Source organism: Corvus brachyrhynchos, unplaced genomic scaffold, assembly GCF_000691975.1.
Source record: "Corvus brachyrhynchos isolate BGI_N302 unplaced genomic scaffold, ASM69197v1 scaffold239, whole genome shotgun sequence".
Classification (NCBI taxonomy): Eukaryota; Metazoa; Chordata; class Aves; order Passeriformes; family Corvidae; genus Corvus; species Corvus brachyrhynchos.
The window spans coordinates 4,104,830-4,117,859 of record NW_008246057.1 but is presented as its reverse complement, the minus strand read 5'-3'; the positions used below and the strand labels follow the sequence as shown (position 1 = coordinate 4,117,859).

The 13,030-nt window shown below is 40.7% G+C and overlaps 1 protein-coding gene across 2 annotated transcripts in view; it reads right to left on the bottom strand.

Moving 5' to 3' along the window:
- SLC2A13 (solute carrier family 2 member 13) overlaps positions 1-13,030 on the bottom strand; it is a 142,992-nt gene that overhangs the window by 4,131 nt on the left and 125,831 nt on the right. The gene's annotated exons all lie outside the window — the stretch shown is intronic.

Sequence of the window (13,030 nt, the reverse complement as noted above, 5' to 3'; positions counted from 1 at the left end):
GACTGCCACAGTATAACATTTTTAAAAGGGATACTGGCAACTTCAGTTTTTGTTATGATTTTTTTAAAAAAATTAACATTTGTTTAAAGGAACAACAAGTCATAAATGTAGCTAGTGAAACTTTTCAGCTGCCACCACATCAATTGCTAGAGAGGAAAAACCCTATACTCTTGGGAGAGAAGACTTAAGCAGACACTACTCTTTCATATGAAAACAATATTATTTACTTGCAAAGAAGAAATCACAGAAAGCTGAACATCTGCCTGTGTTATGATTTCCAGATCAGTTGAGCACTTATGTGAAGGATATGACCCTCTTGACAGTAGGGAAACCAGAACGAAGATGCCTAGAAGGGGCAATAGGTGGGCAACGAGTTGTGGAGCAACAGCCACCCTGCAATGCTTCAGAGTAGAACAGCAATGTGCTAAGCACTGATGACCAACCCAGCACCGCTCCTGGGCCAAAAATCTTCCTTATGTCATCATTGATGAAAGGACAACATTTAAACCAGGATATCATGGTGAAGTCCCAATGCAATTTCAGGACAGCTGGAAATCCAAAGTTCCAAAACTTTTAAAAGAGAGGGTTTAACCCTACAAATACTGGGAAAATGCACATCTGAAACCTTGGAAAAACCCTAATGCTGCCTTAATGGCAGTAACCTGTAAGATGTGCAGCTCTACTTTGCACTTGAGCAGCAGCTGATCAAGTGGAGAAATGCTGAGCCCTTAATGTGGGGCTGCAATGCAGCCAGTGCTGGTGTGCACCTTTCCACCCTTCCACAGCTCTGCCTGGCTGAGTTCCCCTGGAAAGGCCATCTCATCCAGGACATTGATTCATTTTCACTCTTGAGGTGCAAAACACGTGGAAAACAGGTCAGATGAACACCTCTCTCAAAGACACGTCCTTTGTGCCTGGATACAGACTGCCCCACTGCAAGAACATAGGAGTGCTCAGTTTCACACTGCTTTAACATCATCACTTTTGCTTCTTTTGCTGTTACTCGAATTTCATTTGCAGGTGTTTGTAATGAATACAAGCTGATGAGCACTTTTAAGCATCTTGATGCTGAGATGAATTTCTCCATTCTGCCCAGCCAGATTGGCAGCTCTGTAGAGAAGGCCTCATGCTTTCTCTCAAACAAAACTGTAAACAAAGACATACTTGGTTTATTATCCTGCATCCTTCTCCATGAGCACAAGCTACCATGCTGATTCATACAGACACAACTGCAGGCAGGTCAGCATGTTTCCTTCCCCTGCCATCTTTCCCCAGTTGTGTCCTACTTTTGACAGAGTGGAACACAAATGATACAAGGGAAAACCAGATGTCTCCAAAACCTCCTGTGACTGAGGCCACTCATCTATTCTCTGCTGTCTGCCCCTAACTGAGAGGAAATTTTGTTGCAAAAAAGCAGATTCAGTGCAATGAAATGGGAAAAACAGCACTTGAGACAAGATTTGATAGAAACCTGGCAGTAATAAACTGTGCTTTGCTTATCCTTTAGTTGTAAACCAGCATGGTACACAGAATAAAGGCAAAAACATCTGCATTTGCTGGCATCTTGCAGTGCTGGGAATGTTAAAAAAATAACACTCCTTCATGGCTGGAGATTTGTTCAAGCTCTATTACTGTGTTAATTCTGCTATACCCCTATTTCTATAAGACCTATTATTTTGCTGAAGAACATATATATATATAATTAGCATACAGTGTATTATCAAACAAAATTCTGAATTTTGTCCTGCATGAAGGGACCATACGTGATGGAAGCAGAGGAGCAGCTACCCATTGCTTCATAAGCTGAAACACAGAAGAAAACCAAAGAATCATAGAATGGTGGGAGCTGAAAGGGACCTTAAAGATCATCAAGTTCCAACCCCTGCCTTCCATGCACAGGGACACTTTTCACTATCCCAGGTTACTCAGAGCCCTATCTAAACTGGCCCTGAACACTTCCAGGGATGGGGCACCCACAGCTTCTCTGGACAACCTGTTCCAGTGCCTCACCACCCTCACAGTAAAGCATTTCCTTCCAACACCTAATCTAAACCCACCCTCCCTCAGCTTACAGCCACTCTTCCTTGCCCTATCACTACCTGCCCTTATAAAAAGTCCCTCTCCGTACTGGAAACCTGTGTAGGGTCTCCCTGGGGCCTTCTTTTGTCCAGGCTGAACAACTCCAACTCTCTCAACCTGTCTTCATAGAAGAGATGCTCCAGCCCTCTGATGATCTTTGTGTTCTCCTCTGGAATCACTCCAGCAAATCCATGTATTTCTTGTGTTGGGGGACCCAGACCCCAGACAGGGTCTCATGAAAATGGAGCAGAGGGGAAGAATCACCTCCCTCAGCCTGCTGGTCACACACAACCTGGACAGAGTCTAGGACATGACCAGGTTTCTGGGCTGCAAATGCACACTGCCAAGTCATGTTGAGCTTCTTGTGAATCAACATCCACAAATCCTTCTCTGCAGGGCTGCCCTTGACCCATTCTATGCCAGGCCTGTGTTCGTGCTTGGGATTGTCTGGGTCAGGTGCAGGACTTGCACTTGGCCTCGCTGAATTTTAAGATGATGAACTTTATCTATCAGCAGTCCTGGCAAACTGGCGAAGTTCCAGCTGACTAGAAATTAGCAAATGTAATGCTCATCTTTAAGAAGAGTCGGAAGGATGATCCAGGGAACTACAGATCTGTCAGCCTAACCTCAGTTCTAGGTAAGGTTATGGAAAAGATCATCCTGAGTGCCATTACATGTCACATGCAAGACAAAGAGGGGATCAAGCCAGCTAGCATGAATTTATGAAAGGTAGGTCCTGCTTCATCAACCTGATCTCCCTTTATGACAAAGTGACCCACTTAGTAGGTGAGGGAAAAGCTATGCATGTGTCTATCTAGACTTCAGTAAAGTGTTTGACACATCTCCGACAGCATCCTCAAAAAACTTGATGCTTGTGGCTTGGATGGGTGGACCCTTCAATGGGTAAAAAACTGCTTGGATGGCCAGGCCCAGAGAGTTTTGGTCAGTGGAGCTAAATCCAGTTGGCAGTCGATCCCTAGTAGTGTTCCTCAGGGCTTAGCTGTGGGCCAGTCCTGTTTAACATCCCTATTGATGATCTGAATGTGGGAATTGAGTGCACCCTCAGTAAATTTGCAAAGTTGGGTGGGAGTGTTGATCTGCTTGAGTTTAGGAAAGCTCTGGAGAGAGACCTGGACAAAATTGCAGGAGGTTCAATAAGGCCAAGTGCTGGGTCCTTCACTTGTGTCCCAGCAACCCTATGCAGTGCCACAGGCTGGGGCAGGAGTGGCTCGAGAGCAGTTTGGCAGAAATGCATTGGGGCGTGCCGGTCAACAGTGGGCTCAGTATAAACCAGGGTGTGCCCAGGAGGCCAAGAAGGCCAATGGCATCTTGGCTTGTATCAAGAAAATTGTGGCCAGCAGCACCAGGGCAGTGATCATCCCACTGTAATCAGCACTGGTGAGGCTGCACCTTGAATCCTGTGTTCAGTTCTGGGCTCGTCACTTTAAAAAGGACATTGAGGTGCTGGAGCATGTCCAGCAAAAGGCAGCAAGGCTCGTGAAAGGTTTAGGAAACAAATCTTGTGAGTAACGGCTGAGGGAGCTGGGTTTGCTTAGTCTCGAGAAGAGGAGAGTCAGCGGGCATCTCATCGCTGTCTGCAACTACCCAAAAGGAGGTTGGAGTTAGGCAAAGGCCGGTCTCTTCGCAGTGCCTGAAGTAAGAGGACCAGACGAAATGTCCTTAAGCTGAGACAGGGGAGATTCAGGTAATTTTTTTTAGGGTGGTCAGGCACTGGAATAGGTTGCCCAGAGAGTGCTGGAGTCACCATCCCTGGACGTGTTTAAGAGGTGTCTGGGTCTGGCGCTGGGTGACGTGCTTTAGTAGTTACAGTGGTAGTGCTGGGCTGACGGTCGGACTTGATGATCTTAAAGGTCTCTTCCAACCTTGATGATTCTATGAGATTCACATGGGTCAACCTCTCAATCCTGTCCAGAACCCTCAGGCATCCCTTCCCTCCAGCATGTTGACAGCAGCACAGAGATTGGTGTTGTCTGCAAACTCCCTGAGGATGTACTCAATCCCTTTGTCCACGTTGTCAACAAAGACCTGAAACAGGACCAGTTCCAGTACTGACCCCTGAGGAATGTCACTGGTGTGCACTTGGTTGTTAAGTTGTTGACTGCAACACTTTGAGTGACCATCCAGGCAATTCCCTGTAAGTGGTACAAATCATGCAGTCAGGTACCAGTGCAAAGGGTTTGTGTGTACCAGTATGCTGGGTAACAGTCACATCGGTACAACCAGTGAAGACACACCACATCACAGCCTCTGAAATTACTGCCAAACCAAAAACACAAAAGTGCTACACTGAAAAAGCCCTTACTGTGAATTTCTTTGGCTATGTGTTTTCTACAGGCTACTTAAGATGCACATCAGTTCTAATCAGTGAAAGCCTGACCTACCAACACTTGATGCAAAAAATTCAACTGACTGGAAATAAGAGAGAAGAGCAGAAGATTTTCAAATTACAAGCATATGCTCGGTTTCAAAATCATAGAATCCATCCTCTATCAGATATGGTCTGAAGCTCAAAAGAACTAAAGCTCTGCTCCCCATCTCCTTAAATTACCTTCATATGGCACATAAAAGAAGGTAAGAAAAGAACTGGTGTGAGGGGTCTAAAATACTGCAAATAACAGGAAGATGAAACAGGATAAAACTATTTCCTTGATAATCAATGTAAATTTTCTTAATACTCGAGCCATTTTGGCTTTACAATAATTCTGAAGTGCAACATTTCCCCAGTGTGGGAAATGGTTGGGAAGGACATAGCACAGGTACAAGACAGAGACCAATTTGATTTTCTCCTCAAATTTCCATTAGTTTTTGCTTTGCTGTAGAGTGAGGGCTGTCTAGACCTAAAGATACGGTTTTTGCAGGAATTAATTGTTTCATTCTGAACAGTTCATATATTTTTAATAAGAAAGCTGCTGACTTCTCATTGTCTTTTAAGCCCTTCAGAAGCATCTTAAATGGATTTAGATCAAAAGTCTTAAAAGGTCAAAATTCAAATCAAGTCAGGCAAAGGAAATTACTTCTGAAGAAAATTGCAATGTGATTGTCCATCTCTGTAAAATGCTTGTTAGAACAAGCATATTTCAAATTTATACAACCTGCTCTGAGATAAACTTTGACATCAGGTGTTGATGGCACAGAAAGATTTTATAGCTAATTCACAGTTTCACTAATCCCCCACTTCTTTGCTCTAACGCAAGTAAAACTACTTAAGGACTGCTCTTATGCCAGACTTTTGTGCCTGGGTTATCAGGATGATGGTAATCTACAATTTGCCAATTTAAGTCTCGAGTGTAACACAAATATATTTGATTTACTAAAAATCTCCTTTAAAAAGATTTTTAAAGTCTCCTGTGTAGAGTGCTGTCTTTTTTATCATGGCAATCCACTGAACAATATAAATTTATGCCAAGTTTATTGACTCATGTTTTCATCTGAAATCTGTCATGGAAAGGACAGAGGACAAAAGAGACATAATTTAGAGTAGCTGCCATTTGGACGGAGGAAGGTTTTTATGGATGATGCTTGGGAACAACTAAGATTATTTATCCACAAGCAATTACTTGTCCTGTAGAAGAATCTAGACCTCAACATTTGGGTTAGTTCTCATAAGTTCAAGCCCATCTTCTACTGCTAAAGGTATTTAGTTGTCTGAACAAACCCCCAACTATGTTAGAGGGCAGAATTTAGCATGGTACTAGATGAACTGTATAATAACTTGGTGGCAGTCAGACACGTAACTAAGAAGAACTATGGAAACCACCTCTACCCTGTCCATCAAGTGGTCTCTCAAATCCACCCATGTACATCCAAAATAGTTACATTAGCACAACCCATAGAAACCTATTAAATCATGAGGTATAGTTTCACTGTAAATCAGCATATTCTGATTTAAAGAAAAATCCTTGCTCCTTTTTTGTACACATGGTAAGATGATGTCTGAAGTATCAAGTGAACTGCAACTCTTGACCTGAAGGCGAACAGATTACTTTAAACCTGACTAATGTCTGAATCAATAATTCCTAAGCTTTCTCACAGTTCCCTAGCTACTGTCATCCATGCCTCAGGAGCTCCACACCTCTCTGGAGAAGTCTGCATTTATCACTTTGACTTTATAGTTTACATAGAGAAATAATTCATCCATTAAACCAGATGTTGCCTAAAAATATGCAGATGAAGTTTCTTACACCAGATGACAACAACTGAAAAAACAAAACCAAAAAAAAAAACCCCAAAAACCAAAACCCCAGACAACCAGAAAAGAACAAACAGATGCAGCATTGAAAAACTATTGCCATAAAACTTCATGGGATTCAGCTACACATTGCTTAACCTGCATTGCATAAAATACAAGCAGAGTTTAGGGGCACTTACTGAAGCCTTTTGCTATGACTGGAGAAGAGTTTTTAAAATACTAGCATATGCTTCAAAAACTTGGAAAAATAGTTTAGTTCACAGCAAAGAAAGCAAACTGCACCTCAGGAGATGACTGGTGCAGCTGCACATGACAGAGAAAGCCTTTATCACACCGACCCCCCCTGCTACAGGATCCATCCATTATACCTACAGACTTGATGATCTTAAGGATCTTTTCCAATCTAAATGATTCCATGATTCCCAGTCATGTCAGAACACATACCTGCAAGAGACTTAGCACACTGTTCTGACTCACCTCTGTCCTGGCCACTTGATCACAGATTACCATAATTTTTCTATATTATTATTTATTTAACAAAAAATCTTTAGATTTGAATTCAAACACTTTCACTTTCCCAAGCTGAGAAATTTCAGCTTTGCAACTGCATCTGAATTTGCCCAAAAAATACATTGCTGGAGCTGTTATTCAGTCTGAACAGACTAAGCAACAGACTGGAAACAGGAGCAATTTTTTCTCATGACAAATAGTTCTCCAAAATCAATCACATCAAAGGGGTTCTTAACTGTTTGCTGATCTGGACATTTCAGTACTTTTGTAACCACCTATTAGTGGATTCTGAAGTGTGGGCAACACAGCTGTTGCATCTGCTGCCACAGGGAGAAGCTCAACTGTCTGACAGTGCCAGCTGGACACTCCTGAGCTGTGGGGCTGAGCAAGCATGTTCAGTGGGATTGGATAACTCTGATCTCTCAATGAAAGATGTTCAGTTTGGGATTTGCCTTAGACTTCTTTTATCCTGTACAGGCACCTTCCAAGTCCTCGTGGCTACCTCCAAGCTGTCAGCTACAACTCCCCACTCTGCTGTCACACCCCAAGTGTTTCAAGCTTCATTCTTCATTTTATCTACCAGGAGAGGAGAGAGAGAAATCTCAGCTACTGCCAGAACTCTGTCCATCAGGCTTCTCCATCATCTTCTGTGCACTCCTTTCCTTGAGAAATGGACTCAAACCAGGAAAATGAAGAATAATGTTTATACCCAGTGTTAAAGCCCAACCATTTCAGACCTCACAGCACCTGACAGCACACTCCAAAACTGGGAGCAGAAATAAGTATATACCAGGTTTTTGTTACAGGAGACACAATCAGCTTGATCCCACTACACAGAGATTGACTTACGTTTCTTTCCAAGCTTTCTCCTACTCTTCCGAAGTATCAGATGCTAATAAAGTATCAGGGAACATCTGACGTCTCTGTGCTCTACAGTGTCCTATCCTAGTCCTAATTCTGATTCTGACTGGACACGCTTGGTTTACCCCAGTACAAATTAAAATTAACTAGTAATAATTAAACGGCATGATTTCATAATCATAAATAATTCAAATATTATATTAATAGCACATGAACTTGTGAGAGGTCATACAACTATGGAACATAATCAACTTAACAAATACCTAGTAGTCTAAGGTACAGAATTTTAATGGGGAAAATTCAAATTAAAACCTGATCAAAATGCAAAATCTTAATTAGTTTTGAGCATAAGCATCTTAGCTGAATGTCACTGTCCTTCATGCATTTCTGCCTATCATCATTTTAACTACTTCAATCACTAGAAAACAGGTCACAGTTTCAAAATATGGTATTTTGTGTTTCAATGTTGGACACTTTCAGGTACAAAATCATCTGTTCAGCTGAGGGAAAACAAAAGAAGGAATGTGGCTTCTTTCTTTCTTTTTTTTTTGGTAAAATGCTTCCAAACTGCCCCAATTTTCAACAAAGACATGAAACAGATAACAGAAAAAAAAAAGAAAGGATCAGAAAGTCCATATATATTGTGTCTTGATTTTGTTAAAAAAAAGATTAAAAGCTGGTTTTGCACTGTTTTCTGGAAAAGGATTTTAAAATATTTATATATATATATATATATATATAAACAAAAAAAGCACCTAATAAAATAATTTAAATAAAATCCTCAAATATCTAAATATATTACTGCACAAACTGAGTGCACAGAGATCCCATCTATATCCATTTATATCCAAGTCTAAGAGTACACTCAACAAACAGCTGGCAGAAAACAACTTGGTCAACACCAGCTAAGGGGCTGACAGGTTGAAATATTAGCTGTAAAAATTAGTATTCTCCAGTTAAGAAGGCATGACAAAAATGGGTTTATTATGTACTCCCAGAAGACAACTTTAAGGTTTATAACTGAAAAATTCAGTGATACCAACAGCAGTGGGTGATAATTACAAGATGGAGAATAAAATAACAGTGTATATAATAAATAAACAACAGTACAATCTGGTAGTTATTTCTGGAGAGATTCTTCCTAAAGCTGAGTAAATAGTTTAAAGATGCCTTTTTTTTTTTGTAAAGACAGTGGGGTTTTTAAAATATATATTCTGAAGAATTTTTTCTCAAATTGAAGTATGACTCAGCAGCTTAATATGCTGGTATTTGGTGGCAGAAAATATTTCTCAAAAACATCAGAGAAAGTTTCACTGGAATTTGACATCATATAAGGTTAAAGTTACAGCAAGGTAACATTAAAGGAGCAGCAGAGCCCATAGCTGTGAAATGTTTTCATGAGAAGACACAAGAATATATTTTTGCAACTTCAAACATAATTCTGTGTGTTTACAAGCTTAAAAAGTGTATGAGAAAGCAACAATGAAAGAGTGAACCATTTCAGGTAAGGGTCAGAAGGCAACAGCAGGCAATATAAGATTTCTGCCCTTTTTTCCCCGTCAAGGGCACACTCCAGTGGTTTACTGACAACTTACATCTGTGTACTTTAAAGACTAAGACCTTCAGTAACTTTTCCTGCTTTTTCATCTGTAGAATACACTGATTTCAAAAATTTAAAATAACCATGGAGTGTTTCACAACCACTAAATTGTCTGACAGTTCTTATTGAAATATTCTTAGTATGCATATAAATCTCAGGTTTGTCCCTTCAGCATATCCTGTTGCTAAGGTTTGTGGCTCTACAAGCAATTGTGCCCAGTGGTTCACTGAGATTTCACCTCTCTCCAAAAAATTTTTACTTAGTCATGTCCTCGAACAACTTTACTAACTGTAAATCTTTTATTCTCTTTCAAGACAAGTTTTACTATTTCTTGCAGCTTCCAAACTACTGACGTGCATGAGAACCCCAACCACTTTATAAATGCTTTATAAAGAGGTGGGCTCCAGCAGAGTGCCCTCAGCAAGTCATGAAGCCTCCCAGATTCCAGTGCTGGTTTTAAAATGTCTCAGCCAATCCTTACAAAAAGCAAGATCCAGTAAGAGACAAAGAAACACTCTAGTTCAGTCCTAATTCTCAAACTGAAAAATTTCAGTTAAATGCTGCAGTTCTCACGGTTTCTTTCTTTCGGGTATTATCAACTCTTGAAGAACTTCACCAAGGTGCAGATCAGCAAAGAATGTTTAGAAATTTGAGTAAATATGATGGAGATGATACTACTCAACACTTTGAAGCCTTTGTCATGATCAGTAGGTATTTGAGTATGACAGTAATATCAAAAACTATAAGAAAACCCACTGCAATCTACCAGATGGAGTGGAAAAAATGTCATGATGTGGTAAAGACCCACAATTTGGGTGCTACAACATTTTTATACTCATGTATTCATGTACTGGTCCTGATGGAGACGTGATGTGTGTGATGGGGCTGTGGCTCAGTGATGTGACTTGCACACAGAGTGGCCAGTGGGACGTGAGAATTCCTGCTCCCACCACCTTGGTGGCTGCCACAAAAGCTCCATCTAATTGTGTTCACTGCAATCAAGCACAAACTGAAAAGAAACAACTCATGCCACAGCAAGGGCACAGGCACACAGAGAACCCTCGCAAGAAATGACATCTGGGAATATTTTACTGCTTGTGAAGTAGATGCCATCTCACAATTTTAAACATAAGCACAAAGCTGTCTCTGCATGACAACCAGCAAAAAGGTATCACAGAGGCATTCTGGAAACAGAATGAGCTATTATTTCCCTCCTGGCAGCCATCATGGTTGAGAAAGGCTTGTGGACTCCCTGTGACCCCAGAATGTGCTTTAAGAATGTTTAGTGGCTTTTCTGTGGTTATACAGAAATAGTTCACTTTTGGAACAATCAGTTCCAAGCGAGCATGCACATTCAGTCTGGCTTCATCCAGTCACTGCCAGCTTCCCCTACTTCTCTGAAAGGAGGAAGTGCTCATTAATGATTTGGCCATTTCTTCTGAAAGACAAACCTTTGGGAAATTTCAGTGATGAACACTAACTGGAAAGTGTCTATCAGTCACCTTGGGGGCTGCTGGAGCTAACTTGTGCTGCCTGAGGCCTTCCAGCAAAAACCAGACAGATTTGGTCACTCTGTACTCCTGCCTGCAGGTGGGCAGGCTTCATTCTGTTGGAGCTTTCAGGACAAAAATGCTTATAAATGTCAGAGATTCAAGTATTTTTTGTTAGAGACAGACTGGCATTGAACATCTGTGACAGACTAGCTCATTAACAATTTCACTTGTGTGCAGACCCCTCGCTGCATCTCAGTGCTCCTGGTCTTTCTCTGAACTGCAGCTGTTCTGCTGCTCCCAGTGTTTCTGGTGGAAGTTCTGGGTCATCCCTGCTCTGACATGTTTGAGAGCTTATGGATGGAGCATCAGACTGCAGTCAAACTACTGACAGAACTGGGGCAATAGAATGGGAGAACTTCTAGCTTTTCTTTCCAGATTTAAAAGCATTTAGTCTCCCTGATTGTATTTCCTTGCAGCATTGACACTCAATGACAGAATTACTGAAACAAACTGGTCTGAAGATTATGATGTCAAACACAGCATTTTAGAATTTCATGCAGACTTACCATAAAATAAATCTCTACCTGATGTTTAATCTCTTTTCACCTGAATTTACATTTCATTCTCTTAATAATTATAATTTCTAAAGTTCTTTTGGTTGTAACAGAAATATCAACCAGCTGTCTAATCACTGCAGAAATATCAGCCTCCCAGGAGATGCCTCTTTCGTATGGTATATAAAGACACATTGCTCCAATGAATACTGGTGGGAAGGGCTGAGTGTAGGGCTCAATAATAATAAGTATCAATATTTCAATATTAATTGAAGAAATATTAACAGAACAGCATGCAAGAACTGCTAGCATGGCATAAGAAAGTCTATTCTCTAAAACACAGGCAAAGACCAGCTGGAAAGGAATAAAAAGGAGCAGTTTTTACTCCATTAGTCAATACAAGACAGCTCAAGGTCACAATTTTAGACATCTGAACTTGATTTAAACAAATTCCATCCAGACTTCCTATCTTTACTTAAACTTACAAGTAACCTTTATTGATGCTTGTGCTGTTCACCATGTGTCAGTGGTAGTGTCTGAGGAATGTCATCATCTCAAAAGCATCACTTGAGTTACAGTTGACAAAAGGATTTCTAAGACCATGGTAATTAAAGACCAAAGAAATGAAGGTCGTTGTTGCAACTTATCAAGGAATCTCAGCGCAAGATACACCTGAGTATCAAGGTAACTCAGCACGAATATTCATTGGAAGTTCACCCTCCAAATGAAATAGGTCCTATGTTACAATCTTTTTTTTCTTCTGAATGCTTCCAAACACTTCAGAAAACGATAAAGAGAAAAAGATGTATTGCTTTTGACTACCCCAAAGTCTTAGACATACAGAGACACTGTAAAAACTGTACTTTCATGTTGAAACCTGGTATGTGAAGTTAGTGAAGAATGGCAAGATTTTATAGTTCAATTGAGGAAAAACAAAGCAAATCCCACCCAAACCCCAAACTCAGACCCCAGACGGGACGTGGTGACACAATTCTGGCACAGCCTGGCTCAGCTCTGTGGCTGCAGGCACACTGTTGAAGCTTTACAGACAGTTTATTGCTTACTCCAGGCAGCAGACCCTGTGCCTCCCAGCCAAACCACCACTGCGCAGAAACAATTTTCCAGAGAGCTGTTAATATCTTAAAGTCTCAGTCAACCACATATTTCAATGGGAAATGAAGAGAGAATAAGGTATCAATCCTTTGGAAATTTCTACTGAAACAAAAGGAAGGGGGGGGGGGAAATAATTTTCTGGATTTGCTTTTTTTTGGTGAATCTGAGGCAAAAAACCACATAAAGACAAGGAGTTGAAAATAGAGATCAATATTACAAGTATTAGCATGCCTTTTTAGCACTTCCTTGCTCTGTTTAATTTCTAGTTATTGACAAACATACAAAGTTTATATTTCAAAAGTTCTAACAATAACATTTTGACCACCTTAACTTTCCATCTAAGTACTGAACTGTGACATTCATTTTCTGTAACTGCAATTCAGACACAAATATTACATTTTAACTACTGCCAGCAGCTGTTCACCACCACACAACTGAAATCTAACCAGACAATACTTGAGATCTTGCATTCGTTGTTTTAAATAGATGATGGAACAGTATTTTTTAAACAGAGCTTTTCCCTGATTCCAGCAGGTGGCAATAGCTCTGCCCTGATAAGCTCAGAAAAACCTTTTTCAGAAGGGGAATGATGCACCGCATCCCCACCCAT